The following is a 14,160-nucleotide window of genomic DNA, read 5'->3' on the forward strand; positions in this document are numbered from 1 at the left end:
ATATATCCTAATCTTTGTATAACTCTGGTATAAATACTAGTATCTTTTCTTGGTCTTGTCACTTAGGTACAAAATTCTTTCAATATCTAGATGTATTCTTGGTTCTGCAACAATGTTTATCAAACTAGCTTCCATATGCAAAAATTGATCCACAAAATCATTGAATGTCAATTCAGTGTTGGTCTTTCTGATGAGGGAGGTCTAGTGAATGACTGATTGACGGTTCCCTTGACTTTCTAACTTCTGTTGATGAAAAGAAAACCTCTTTCATTGATAATAAAGAAACAAATACACCAAGACATGTGGATACTATAAGAATCCTTCAATTGAAAATTTCATGAATTGTTCATGAATGCTTTTTGCTAAAAATTCACTATAGCAGAAGATGGTAGGAGTCTTTTCACCTTTGGAAAACACAGAAAGAAAGGCTAAGATCATTTCATTGGCCCATTGATTAGAAGGGTATCCTTTGAAATTATCTATTTGGTGATCTCACGGAAAATAGAAGAAAAATAAGGAGGGTTTGTTTTGGGAAATTAGGCATTTTATGGGTAGAAAGTCTCAAAAATCTTGCCTCCCTCGGGAAAATTGAGCTTATTGTACATTTCCATGAGGAAATATAGGTGAAAAGGTTGTACATGATTAGGATTTTGGATTTGGAGCATCTTTGAGATTGAATGACCATTAATGGCAAAAAGGATTTCACCATTTTGGGCCACTACTATTCTCTAACTGGGAATGTATCGAAATTGAAACCAAGTTACAAATTTTTGGAAATAATAGGTCTGGTGAAAAATAAGTTTGGGTAGGAGGGAAAGGTAATTGTTTTTGAGCTAACTATGAATTTCGTAAAGATCTAACTCAAAAATGGTCTCAGCAACTAGGCATAAATGGTCGACTAGGGGTTGATGGTCCAAATCAATAGGTGGAGGTAGCATTGGGTTTTTATTGGATGATTTGTAGTTTCCCATAGGTTCCATACTTAAATAGAAAAATGAGATAGAGAAGATAATGGTTACTTGGGAAAACAAAATTGGTCACTATGTATTTTGTTGCCAGGAGAGGTACTTGACCGAATGAAGGGCTATATAAATTTTTTAGTGGTTGACTCGATAGCTAGGTGGAAGGAGGTGGTAGTCAAGTCACTACAACAAACCTTTATCATCAAATCTAAAAAGAAAGGGGGGCCACCTTAAAAAATTGATGGATTTTATAGGGCAACTGTATCATTTAGTTGCATTTGGTTAGTTATGGAGTGGGTCTATTACATACGGGAACATTCCAATTATGAATGGTTGGATATAACAAGAAGAAGCAGTTGATGGTAGTGGGGAGGACAGGTGACATAATGGGAGTGGAAGGGATGTTGATTCGTGGTGAGATAGGATTAGATGTGAGGTGATTATGTGGTGGGGTATGATGGAACGGCGTGAAACGGGCATGTGGGTGGTCAAGGGTGGTGGAAAGAGGATTCGGGGGAGCCCGAAGGGTGGTAGCGGTAGTAAATGGTTTTAAAGGGGTGGGGGGGGGGGGACAGAGGGTATGAGGGTATGCCATGTAGCAAAGGCGGGATAGCGGAGACCGCCTCTCTAGACTCCCACCCCATTGGATAACCTTCAGGAGTTCTGGGGGGTGGAAAAAATTCCCCACCATTGATCTGGGCGACGTGGATTGTGGCCAATTGAAGATGTGCCCACCTTATTACAAACCGATAAATGGTATTGTCAGTTTTCAAATTTATTACAAAATCAATCCTTTAGCAAAAAACACCTTACTACAATTTGGGAATTGTTGGGAATGGGTCCCCTACGATCATTTTTGGGGTTAATAGCCCAAGTTTTGGGGCAAAAAGATCAAGTTTTTTTATAAGTGTAAAGTATCAGCATTTTGTGGCCATGGAGCATGAAGATATAAAGAGTCATCAAGGGCGTCCGCCTTCTTTTATGTAACTTGTGTCAATTTTAAGAGATCCACCCATGGTCTGCGGACCATGGGATTGTATAAAAAGGGAAGTCTTGGAAGAGTCTAAGGTAGTTCAATATTCATATGTTTTGAGTCATTGATGAATGTAATGGGTATACGAGAGCTAAGAGCGAAGAGTCTTAGCATAAGAAAGGGGCTCTGCAATTGTGTTCGTAGAGGCCCAGTGTAGAAGTCCGCAACTGAGTGCGCAGACCCTTGCAGCTACGTGTGCAGGGAGGTTAGAGTTTGTAAAGAAGATCTGAAGCATAAATAAAGAGAATTATTTTGGAATTATCCGTGTATGATCTATTTTAATTCTATCATAAATGTATATGATTATGTTATGATGAATACTATGTTTATGTTTTAATGTTGTATTGATGTGTGAATCCATATGCTTTGATTTATTATATGAACCCAAGTAAAAATATTTGTTTACGTGAAGATCCTTTTAATGCATGCTGAATTTATTAGATACGTAAGCTAATATGGGCAAATATAGAAGTAAAAGTAATTATAGAGGCTCGTAAGTGTCTGATCCACCTATCTAGGGTAAGTGAGGGACAGTCATAGACCTTCGCAGAGATCTAGGGAACAACTAAGAGGAGTATATCGATAAGCCCTAGAAGGCTTATCAACCTACGCAAAGGAAGGTTTATGGTATAAAATGACATCACTACCATATACGGGTGTGGAAACTTGGTTCTTGCTTTCCCCCATACTGCTTCGGGTGAGACTTCAATCCGTGCTACACAGATTGAGGTTGAAAGGGCCAATAGTGTAGCGATTTTCTTAGCTAATTAACATTGAACTTGGGTTACGGCCCATCAAGCCAAAAAATGGTTTCATTTCTGGGACCAAGATCTGCATAAAGAGATGTGTGATGTCGCATCACTGGAATCCAACTAAGAAGGAGATCGAAGACTGGTTGGATAGAAAGATCCAAGAATTCGCGGCGCAAGAGAACAGGAATCCGCGATTGACGAAAGAACAGTGGTTGGATATATATTTGTACATAGCGATACATGAAATCTTCTTTTATTCCTTTATATGAGTAGATCGTGAAATTGGCAAATGAGAAAGGAAGGTGGAGGCTTGATGGTCCAATAGTCTAGACCCCAGAGTTAGTGCAGAGATTAAAATCCTCTGAAGATAATATCACATGCACTATCAATCATTGGCTCGATCATGTCATAAATGGATTTGTGACAGAGTTCACAGTGGATACTTCGGTCAATTAGAGTGAAGCAGAGCACCACTTCTTCAAGCGATCATGAGGTAATTATTTAAGGTCTTTAAATAGTTGGATTAAGATGCTCTTGTGTGAAAAGCGGTTTATGCAGCTGCCTTGATGTTTGCAGCTACGCGAAGTGGAAATATCTTCAGGGATAGAGGGAAAATATGCCCTGAATATAGCCCGTTGATTGGACCTCCTCTGAGTGACAATGAGGAAGCACCACATACTTCTCCATAGACTATTGTTCAACTAATAAGACAAGGGTTCATGAGAGTACCCCATCTACCCACACCACCTCCATCTTCACCTCCACTGCATACTCCTTCACCCCCACTACTTCCACCTTTGCCACCACCCAATATGGTGATTTCAATAAAATTGCTTGTTTTCAAGGGGTTGGGAACTGAGGATCCAGACCAATTTTTGTTTGTCACGAATGCCATATGGGAAGCTCAGGGTATTACAAATGACTAGATGAAGAAAGAAACGTGGATTACTGCTTTGCAGGAATGCATGATAACATGGTACATTAAGTACTACACTGGTAATCTAATGGCTTCATTAGGAGATATTCATATCGTGCTAAATAAGGAATTCAGCAGGCCCAAATCTAAAGCTCTGTCAATTGTGGAGTTCAAGGAAATCATGATGAATCCTAGCAAGATACCCTAGGATTTGGATAGAGATTTAAGTGCACAATCCACGAAGCCGACATGAATCTTACAAATGGGCAGCACCATGAATTGTTTTTGGCTTCGCTCTTGCCTCACCTAAGGGTTGCTTTGTCACAAAAAAATATTGGAACCCAGGCAGAATCCCTGGAGATTGAAATGAGATTGCACAAGATACCAATGCAAGATGCTAATTTAGGCGTTCAACAAATTCACGAACAGTTGCAAAATTTATGCCTAGAATGTCAGTCTGAAGAAAGATAGAACAGTTTGGCTAGAGGTACGCGAAGAAGTTTGGTGCCTGAAGTGCAAAAGTTAGGGGCATGACAAATATCACTATCCAGACTTCGCGAAGTATGTTGCAGCAGGGGGGCCAATGCCTCTAAGGCTGAAAGCCCAAGTAGGTTGAAGTACAAGGCCCACGCTATGGTGTGATATCTATTAGGTAGCTGGAAAACATGCGACAAACAATTGCCAATTGGTGCAAAAAATTGTACTGACACCGTAACAGTTGTTCTAGAACTTTTGTTAATCGGTGGCTCATGATGAGTGTAATTGTCGTAGTTATGAGCTAATTATGGATATAATGCCCGCATATAGCGTGCAAGAAGAAACTCGACCTCCAGACCAAGGCATTGGGGGAGTGGGAGGAGAATATCGAGGGTGCAAATGAGGCCAAGGTAGAGGAGGACCTGGTAGAGGTTGGGGACAAGTAATTTGTTACAACTTTGGAGGACCGGGACACTACGCACGAGACTGCATGAACCCAACACGTCTAGCATGTTGATATTTTATTTGACCATGCGACACAAGATTTCCCTCTATTATTGGATAAGATACGCGAAAAGGGGGCGCAACCTCAGCAGCCAACTCAAAACCTCCAGATGATGAGGGATGAGCCTTGTGAAGAGGATCCTAAGGTAAATACTATGTTATGGAGTGGAATGACAACTAGCGAAGATAAGGGGATGAAACCTAAAGAAGGTGAATGGGTCTGCAAAGTGCTAGAAAAGGAGATCGGGTTTGATCTAGAGCGCACAAGGGAAACGTTTATGGAAGCAAAAAAATCTTCATTGAGGTCTCTACCTTACGAAGTCAGGATAAGCCAGTTGAAGAGATGGACCCTTCCATGCTTACTACTTCTTTGGAGACCTATAAGAAGCTATTGTGTGTTAGCAAGGCTGTGAAAAAACTACAAGAGCTAATAAATAAGTGCGTTGGAAAAGAAAATGCTCCTAACGGACCACGCGTAGTTAGGAATATTGCTAAGCATAAGGCAAGAACGAGGTGTGAGATGAGGTTCACTGTGCAGATAGGAGAATATGAGATGGATCAAGTTACTCTAGATCTGGGGTTAGATGCAAATGTTTTTCCTAAAAATAAATGGGAGAGGATGGGGAGACCTATGCTACAATGGTCTCCAATTTAGTTAAGAATGGAAAATCAGTAGAAAATAGTCCCCATGGGAAGATTGCAGGGAGTGACAGTTGATATTGAGGGCACGAGTGCATTTCATGATTTTAAAGTGATAAAGATTATGGATGATCGAAATCCCTACCCTGCGCTCCTTGGGATTGATTGGGATAGTAACATGAATGGGGTAATCAATTTAGGGAAACGAAAGATGATATTTGAGAAGAAATATCTCCATGTAGTAGTGCCACTAGACCCGGCAGAAGAACCGTGCTATACTGAACCAGTCCACGATTATGAAAGCGATGATGATATGGACTAGATTTATAAGACGACAGTGCGAGATTAGGATTGGGTGAATCTGACAGTAGATGGGTGCATTTCCTCAGGCCGTGAAATTTCCTGCACATCACATTCAGATGAGGAGTTGGAGCTCAGGTAGAATCGACTGCATGAAGTATCTACACTGTGTTGTAACAGGATGACCAAGTCGTTGCTCTTTGTATCATCGGACATAAGAACTCTACCTTATTTTGATGGTTTAACTGATGTCGATAAACTTTTGGATGCATTTGAAAGGGAAGTGCCAAGGAAGAATTGCTTCCAGGCCTTAGACTGGGTACTGTGCGCTATGTCTATGAGATGGTAGGGTACACACAATGATAGTATTGATGATTGCCATGTGCACAGAAAGATGATGAGATTACGGTTTGGTCACCCACAAGTGTGGCTAACAGAGAAATATTATGGAAGGAATGATCTACATGGTCACCTGGCCAAATGGACTAAGGTTTATGGAGTAGAGCACCAGCCTGAACGGGCGCATATGTTTTGTCATACATTGGACGTAATACCAATGAACTGGTACTTAGAAATAGAGCTCCGCCATGGCACTGAAGAATGGGACCTTTTGCAATAAGGATTCCTTATGAAGTTTAGCTTTGAGGATGGATTTGAAAGTATTGATGAGGCATTGCAGGAAGTCAAGGCAACAATTTTTAGAGTACTGCAGGATCCCTTGAACTTATTTCAATTGGATTGGACCACCCAGTATTACCATGCGCTGGAGTGCTACAATGTGACTACTGAAGAAGAGGATGAGGACCCGAGGAACATTAATATCCTAGAGACTGAAGGTCACTGCAAAGTTGAAGGACCATAAATTGAAAATCCAGATATCACTATGCCGTTAACAACAAAACAAGTGAACATTGGAACAGAGGTGGAGCCTAAATTTGCAAAGGTTCAGGATTACTGGGATAATGCAACAATAGATAAGGTCGCTGAATTACTTCGCGAATATCAGGACTTGTTCCCCACAAAGTTCTCAGACCTAAGGGGATAATAGGGGGCCTGGGAGTTATGAAAATTACATTGAAACCAAACATAAAGCCAATTAAGCAGAGGTCTTACTGCCTCAATCTGAAGTATAAAGAAAGGTTCCACTTAGAGTTGGATAATATGTTTGTGGTGGGTATTATTGAACAAGTAGAAGAGTTTGATTGGGTGAGCCCAATAGTAGTTCAGGAAAAGAAGAAAAAGGATGAAGTAAGGATATGCAAAGATATCAGGAAGTTGAATGATGCCTGTGTACATGATCCCTTTCCAACTTCGTTCACCAATGAAGTGTTGGATAATGTAGGAGGACAGGAAGCATATTCATTCACAGATGGGTTCTCAGGATACCATCAGATCAAGATCACATTGGAGGATAGAAATAAAATGATCTTCGCCATGGAGTGGGGGTGTTTTCAGTATACTGTAATGCCTTTTGGACTGAAGAAAACGCCAACAATTTTTTCACATGTAGTCATCGTGACGTTTAAGGACTTCATTCACAAGTTTCTATAGGTATACTTTCATGATTTCACGGTATTTCGGTTGGTGAAACACCATGTAGCCAACCTACAATTGATGTTCGATACATGCCTGAGGTATCAGATCACACTAAATTTGAAGAAATGTTTGTCCTATGTTCCTTTCAGAATTCTGCTGGGCAATCTGGTGTGCAAATAAGGATTAATGGTCGACCCAGCTAAGGTAGTAGTTATAATTAAATTAGAGGCACCATGAAGTGTGAAACACCTGTGCGCAACATTGGGGCATACGTGATACTATAGAAAGTTCATTAAAAGTATGCCTAGATTACCGTGATGATGGATAATTTGCTAAAGAAGGATGCTACATTTTGTTGGAATGAATAATGTCAACAAAGCTTAGATGTGCTGAAGGAAAATATGGTCACTGCGCTGATCCTAGTCTTCCCAGTTTGGAAGAAGGAATTTCATGTGCATTTGGACACATCATGTATTACACTAAGGGAAGCACTAACACAAGACGGTGAGGGAGAGTTGGATCATCCTATCGTGTTTGTGAGCAGGAAGTTGTCTAAAGCTGAGAAGAATTATTCAATGATAGAATGCAAAGGTTTGGCTATGATGTACACATTCTAGAAGTTCAGACACTACTTTCTAGGCAGACACTAAAAACCATTTTGCATTGAAGTACTTGGTTAACAAGCCTGTGTTGGGGGGGAAGATACGCAGACGGCTACTGTTATTTCAGGAATATGATTTCAAAGTTATTGTAAAGCCAGGATGATTGAATGTTAGACCGGATCAGCTATCGCACATTGAAACATGAGAGGAGACTACTAATTTGGAGGAAGGGACTGCCTGATGTGCAGCTCTTTGCAGTGCATGTCGCAGACAATCACTTTGCATATATTATACACTTCCTGATGATGGGACGACTCCAAAAGGGTATACTAGTCAAGGAGTTCTTGGTGCACGGTGTTAGTGCCTAGATTTACCTCAGGTTGAAAAGGTAGGATCCAGGGAAAACATCAAACCACGCTCAGCCTCGTAGCTAGCCCTATGAGGGCAAGAGAGGGCTCTCTCCGGGTCAATCTCAGCAAAAGATATTCGATGGAGCTTGAGATGACTAAAATAAAAACTAATTTTAGGCTAGGTATGAAGTGCAAGGATTTGATTTGATTTTTTGAGGGTTTTGTTGGAAAAAAGGGAAAGGCAAATTTGGGTCCGGGGATGAGGCCAAATTTTTGCAAAGTTCTGGTTAGGGTGAGGTAGGAAATAGTTTTGATTCTTTATATTAAATGAATGGATAGAAAATACCACTGAGGAGCTGAAGAGGGAAAACCGTTGCAAGAATCCTCTCCAAACAGATGAAAACATGTAAAACTAAACAAAGTTTAAGGCAGAGCACAACAAACTCATGAATTTTACCTTTGTCACTCAATTTTTTTAATTTTAGAATTAAAGAGAAGGGAAATGGCATACATAAAACATCAATGAACTTAAAATTACATAAAGAAAAACACCATCAAAACACAGAGCCACAAGGATCCCAACACATGCTGCAAAACCCTAGTCTTTCCTCTGCCAAAAATGCAGAAATCAAATGTAGAATGGAGTGCCAAGCAATCCCAAGTGTCCAACCCTGAAAATGACTGAGAAATTACATGATATAGACAAGCTTAACTCATTCCCATTCCTCTAGGGGTCGAGCTCATCATTCTAGGAGCTGTTTCAACCATATCTAAACAAGGAATTGAAAAATATGCAACGAAACAACTTGCCTCTATATGTTAGGAAACTGATTCATTCAGTTGTTTTTCACTTTTTAGTGAGTGAATCTACTAAAACAAGTAAATATGTGCCAAAATCACATCATGTTCATGAAATTACATCAAGGTAGATCAAGAGTTACATAAAAAGGTAAAACTGGTCAAAACTAGGAGAAATTCTGAGCTGCTAAGTGAAAAATGGGCCAAAATTCTCTATGCGCCGCGCCCAAAACCTGTATGCATAACACAACTTTGGAGCTGATTTCGAGGCACTTCCCAAAGTCCAAATTGAGCTCAAGATAGCTTGTTGGAACGCCCTGCCCGTCGACTTTCCAAACCAAGTGGAATTTGTAGATTTGGACGTCAGTTGCCCCTCCAAAACTTAAATCTCCCAAGACTGCTTCCTGTGGGTGCAAAAGGTGGCAGAGAGGTCATTTTTAGGGTGTTTTTGACCCTTTAGGCAACCCAGAACTTGATGAAATCCTTAGGTAATCCATCAGCATGCATAAATTTTGATAAAAAACCCAAAAATGTAACGGTTTCCTCTAGATGATCTCCCAATTATGAGCGCGCGCCAAGTGGTGCTACACGTTGGGCAGGAAAGTCTATTTAGTGACCAAAAATTTCAAAATAACAAAATTTTCTCCCAATTTGCTGAAATTTGGACTGAAGGTCCATCATCAAGTATCATGCTCAGCCAAAAAAGCTTTGGCCAACATTTGGAGCCTATCATGCCTTTTGCGTCGTTTTAGTGCCCTCCTTAGTCTTGCCTTCAGATTTTGATCCTCGTTTTGCAAACATGAGTTCATGACCAATAATGTTTTTTCATGTGCCTGAGCATGTCCTTGTCCTTGTTTGCCTTAGCCAATAGCTTCTCAAGATGAATGTTGATGCTCTCAAGCCAAATCTCTCAATCAGCCTCTATCTCCTACTGAATGGGTGTCATCTCATTTAGACTTCTTTGGGCAACCTACCAGTCTTCATGAATGTTTTGCAACTCCATGGATGAGTGGGACTGATGAGGGGAGGATTTGAGGCTAGCTATAGGGTTTTTGGATTGCAATTAGGGTTTGGGGATATTTGACTAGGGTTTGGGAAAAGTGGAATTAGGTATTAGGGTTTTTAGTTTTAGGGATAAGGGGATAGGTGAGTGTGAATGAAAGGGGAGAGGGAAAGTAATATGAGTGAAGTGTAGTGAGAGAAAAATGAAAATGGGGATACAATGGCAAAACTGCAATTTTGCAAACCCTAGGCAATTTTCTCAACACAACTTTGCAAGGAACTAGGGTTTTGTTTTTAACCTATTGAAACACCATAAACACTGATGGAAACTCATACATTGGCAATATGGAGGTGTTAACTTACTTGTGGAATGAATAATTTGCAATTTGGAGGAATATTTGAATGGATTTCAGCCTTTTTAGCCCAATGCACCGCGCCATCTCTATGCGCCGCGCCAGTGTATTTTTTGCACTGTGGAGGGCAGCCCAATGCGCCGCGCCATCTCTATGCATATCACCTTTTTGCAGGAGCCATTTGGAAGCCTTCCAAGTGTCGAAATTGGGTGCAGGATAGATCGTTGGAAATTTACTTGAGTCTAATTTCCAACCCAACTAGCATTTGTCAATTTGGATTTCATTTGCCCTATCAAAAATCAAATCTCCCAAGACTGTCAAAATGTGCCAAATGAGGTTGCCTCAAGGTAGAGTGTTGTTACAGTCAACGTTTGAAGGTGTTCCTCAAATCAAAATTGAGCTCATGATAGCTCATTGGAAATATATATGTGTTTAGTTATCATTTGACTCATCAAGCAAGTCATTTGGCTAATCAAGCTAGGAGAAAACCTAGTTTTCCCAAGGTCACTACAGAGGTGCATCAATTCTCCCAAGGCAACTGTACTTTTGACATTTCTCTAAAACCATGACACCTATGTAAAAAGTGAAGGAGGTGTTTCTTCCTTGGCATATTTTGGACAAAAACATCTCTCAGTGTTCCCAAATTCATCTTTTATTTCTTAGAAACATCATTTTAGTAAAACCTACTCCGATGTGTGGAATAGGGGATTTGTCGAAATGAAGCGAAATGAAGGGGATAGGGGGATTCTAAATTCTTAAAGAAATTTTGAGAAGTAGGGAGGGATGTTAGGAAATAGAGAAAAGTGGAATTTTAAAGATTGAGTGAGGGAAAGGGGTCCAAAAAGGAAAAACACAGGCCTAGCCTAGAAAAGAGGGTTTGTAGCAAGAAGCTAGGGTTTGCGTGAAAATAAGGAATTTGGGGGATCTCAGTGATGGGAAGTGTTTAATAAGGTACATTAAGGATAGGGGAAGGTGTATGAACATCAAGATACAAGTTTTGATGATGATTTGAACATCTAAGAGAAATTAGCTTCAAAACCATAAGAGAGGGAAATGAACCTTACCTAGGCACAACAGAAGCATGAACAAGGTGTAAAATGACCCAGTGGAACTTGACATGATGATGAAAACCCTCTAAATGATGGTACAATTAGATGAATGATGACATGGACCAAAATTTGGACAACTTTGACATGAGTAAAAGCAAACCCTAGACCTAATACCTAGTGACCAAATTTTGCTTGAAGACTCACTAAAATGACAAAATTTGACCTTAACACCTTAAAATCACTTTGTAAGAGCACGTTTGATCACTGGAGGAAGGCTACAAAGATTGACACTAACATTGGATCCAATGGGGATGGTAGCTCCTTGGAGGTGCCAAGAACTATAGATCTTTGGAATGCAGACAATGCCTTCATCCATTGGGCTATGGAGTCAATAACTTCAAAACACCCAAAAACCAATTACTACAAAAATTTGACTCAAGACTCATAGTTGAACTGACTAATACAAAACTAAAATAAGACTCTGAAAAGCTAAAACTGGACACTTAGCTGAAACTATCCTTAGACTAACTGAAACAAAAAATTACTCAAGACTGACTTAACTGAAACAAGTACTTACAAAGCTTTTAAATGGCAGCAGACCATCGAGATTTGAGAGCTTCAAATCATGATGAAAACCATTTGCCTACTGATGAAATATGTACAATCATGTGTAGTGAGCCTTCCAATGTAATCAATCCAACAAATGGCTACTCAATGAAATTTTGTTCTCACTTTCTCTGAGCAGATAGAATGATGTACATGTAGGAAACTCACAATAACCACTGAAACCAAGGCTTATGATGACAAGCCAAGAAACATTTATCTTCTCTAACACTTGCAAAAGAATGCCAAAGGGATCTTGATAATCTTGAAGCACTATTTTGTCTTGAGATCCAGCAACAAAAATATACGTAATCCCTTCATTCTGATCTGAAAGAACAGTGGGTTGCTGAGTGATAGGAATGCACATAGAGGTATAAGCTTTTGCCATCTAAGTGTTAGCTGTAAATTCCTTGACCGTGAGAAATTCTGGCATATTGTCTCTCTCAAGCTCATATTCCTCAACTTCATGGTCTAGGTCATTCTTAAACAAAAAATAATCTTCAAGATCATCAAACATGATAGCCTTATCATCTTCATGAAAGAAAATATTATCTGTTTGCTGATCTATAAAGCTAATTACAAGACTGTCATCATTTTCAAAAGAAGAAGAAGAAGTTTCACCAACACTGTCTTGACCATGTGCAAACTACAGACCTACATTAGCTTGGGCTGTAACGTGACCTTTTAGGAGCTGATCTATCTCATCTTCAGATAGAGGAGATAAGAATTTTTGTTTCCTTTTACTCAAGCAAGTATTGTCTTCTTGAATAACATTTATAAACATGAAAAATCTGAATGACAGTCCTCAATTCCCTGATCTTCTGAAATTTGGAAACATTGTTGATCATCCTCATATGACATGGCAATCAAATTATCCAAATTATCCTTTACCATTGAGTTATCAAATGAAGATTTTTCACTTACTTTAACAAAGGTTTCATCTTGTTTTTCATCAAATGACTGGATTACCTCCTCATGAAGGCTTTGTTCAATAACTCTGTCTTCTTCATTCCAGATGATCTCAATAGCAGAGCTCTCCTTCATGGGATTCAAAACAAGGTTGTCTTCATCATCACGATCTGAATCTAGATCTGAAATAGCTGACTTGATTTGATCACATTCTAAAATTGAAACTTGACTTCCCTGCATACTATCTTCTTCTATGGACAGATCTGAAATTAAACCTTCTCTTTCATCATTTTCCATTGTGTGAAGATCTTGATCTTGCTGCAAAGTTTCCTGAGCATCTTGATGAGTATCTTCTAAGTTCTCTTTATGCTGCTGAAATGGATTTTCATACAGGGCTTCCATGATCTCATCATCCATGAAGTCATCATCTTCATAAACTTTTTCAAGATGTTCAACAAAACTATAAACATGTTTGCAATAGTTCTAAACCAAATTTAATGATGGATAAGATTATTTATACCTCTCAAAGAACATGGTATGAAAATACTTTAAATAGTAAATACAAGCAGGCGGCAAACTTTCATACCAAGATCAGGCCTCACCTTCCAGAGTGGCCATGAATATCTTCATCAAACAATCTTCAAGAATATCAACCTTCAACTTGCGAATATGTATGTGAAATCTAACCAGATGTAAAGAAGCATCCTTCCTATCATCATCTTTAAACATAGGCAAATTCCTTTGCCAATTTACCTTCGGAATTTTATTTGGAAAACCTGGAATGTGATCTCAGCTCATGGGAGCATACCATTGAGCAAGAAAATCCCTTTTTATAACAATGAATCGACTAAGAAATTCTTCAGGCTATGGATTCTTGAAGGGTAGAGTTGCATAAAAATTCTGAACCTTGGGATTCTTCAACACTCGAGTCGCCAGGTGAATGATTTCATCCTTGCTGTGTCTGATCATTGTCCACCATCAACAATCAGATCTGAACGTGATACATGTTACTGGGGCAATTTGCGAGTTAGATGTTAAGCTTATAAGACTAGACCGGAGATTGACTAAAGCAGCTTTTACCTACTTTCGCTAATGTAAAGCAAGAGCATTTCGAAGTCTACCTAGCTAACTTCAGGCTCCGTCTGTAGTCTACAAAGCCAAACAATGAAAACAAAATTTCTTCCCCAGTATGGTCGCCACTATGTTAGTGCCTAGATTTACCTCAGGCTGAAAAGGTAGGATCCAGGGCCAACATCAAACCACACTCAGCCTCGTAGCTAGCCCTACGAGGGCAGGAGAGGGCTCTCTTTGTGTCAATCTCAACAAACAATATTCGATGGGGCTTGAGATGACTAAAATAAAAACTAATTTTAGG

Source organism: Pinus tabuliformis, chromosome 1_2 (assembly GCF_031772625.1).
Source record: "Pinus tabuliformis cultivar Carrire ecotype Pingquan chromosome 1_2, CPIR1, whole genome shotgun sequence".
NCBI classification, from domain to species: Eukaryota; Viridiplantae; Streptophyta; class Pinopsida; order Pinales; family Pinaceae; genus Pinus; species Pinus tabuliformis.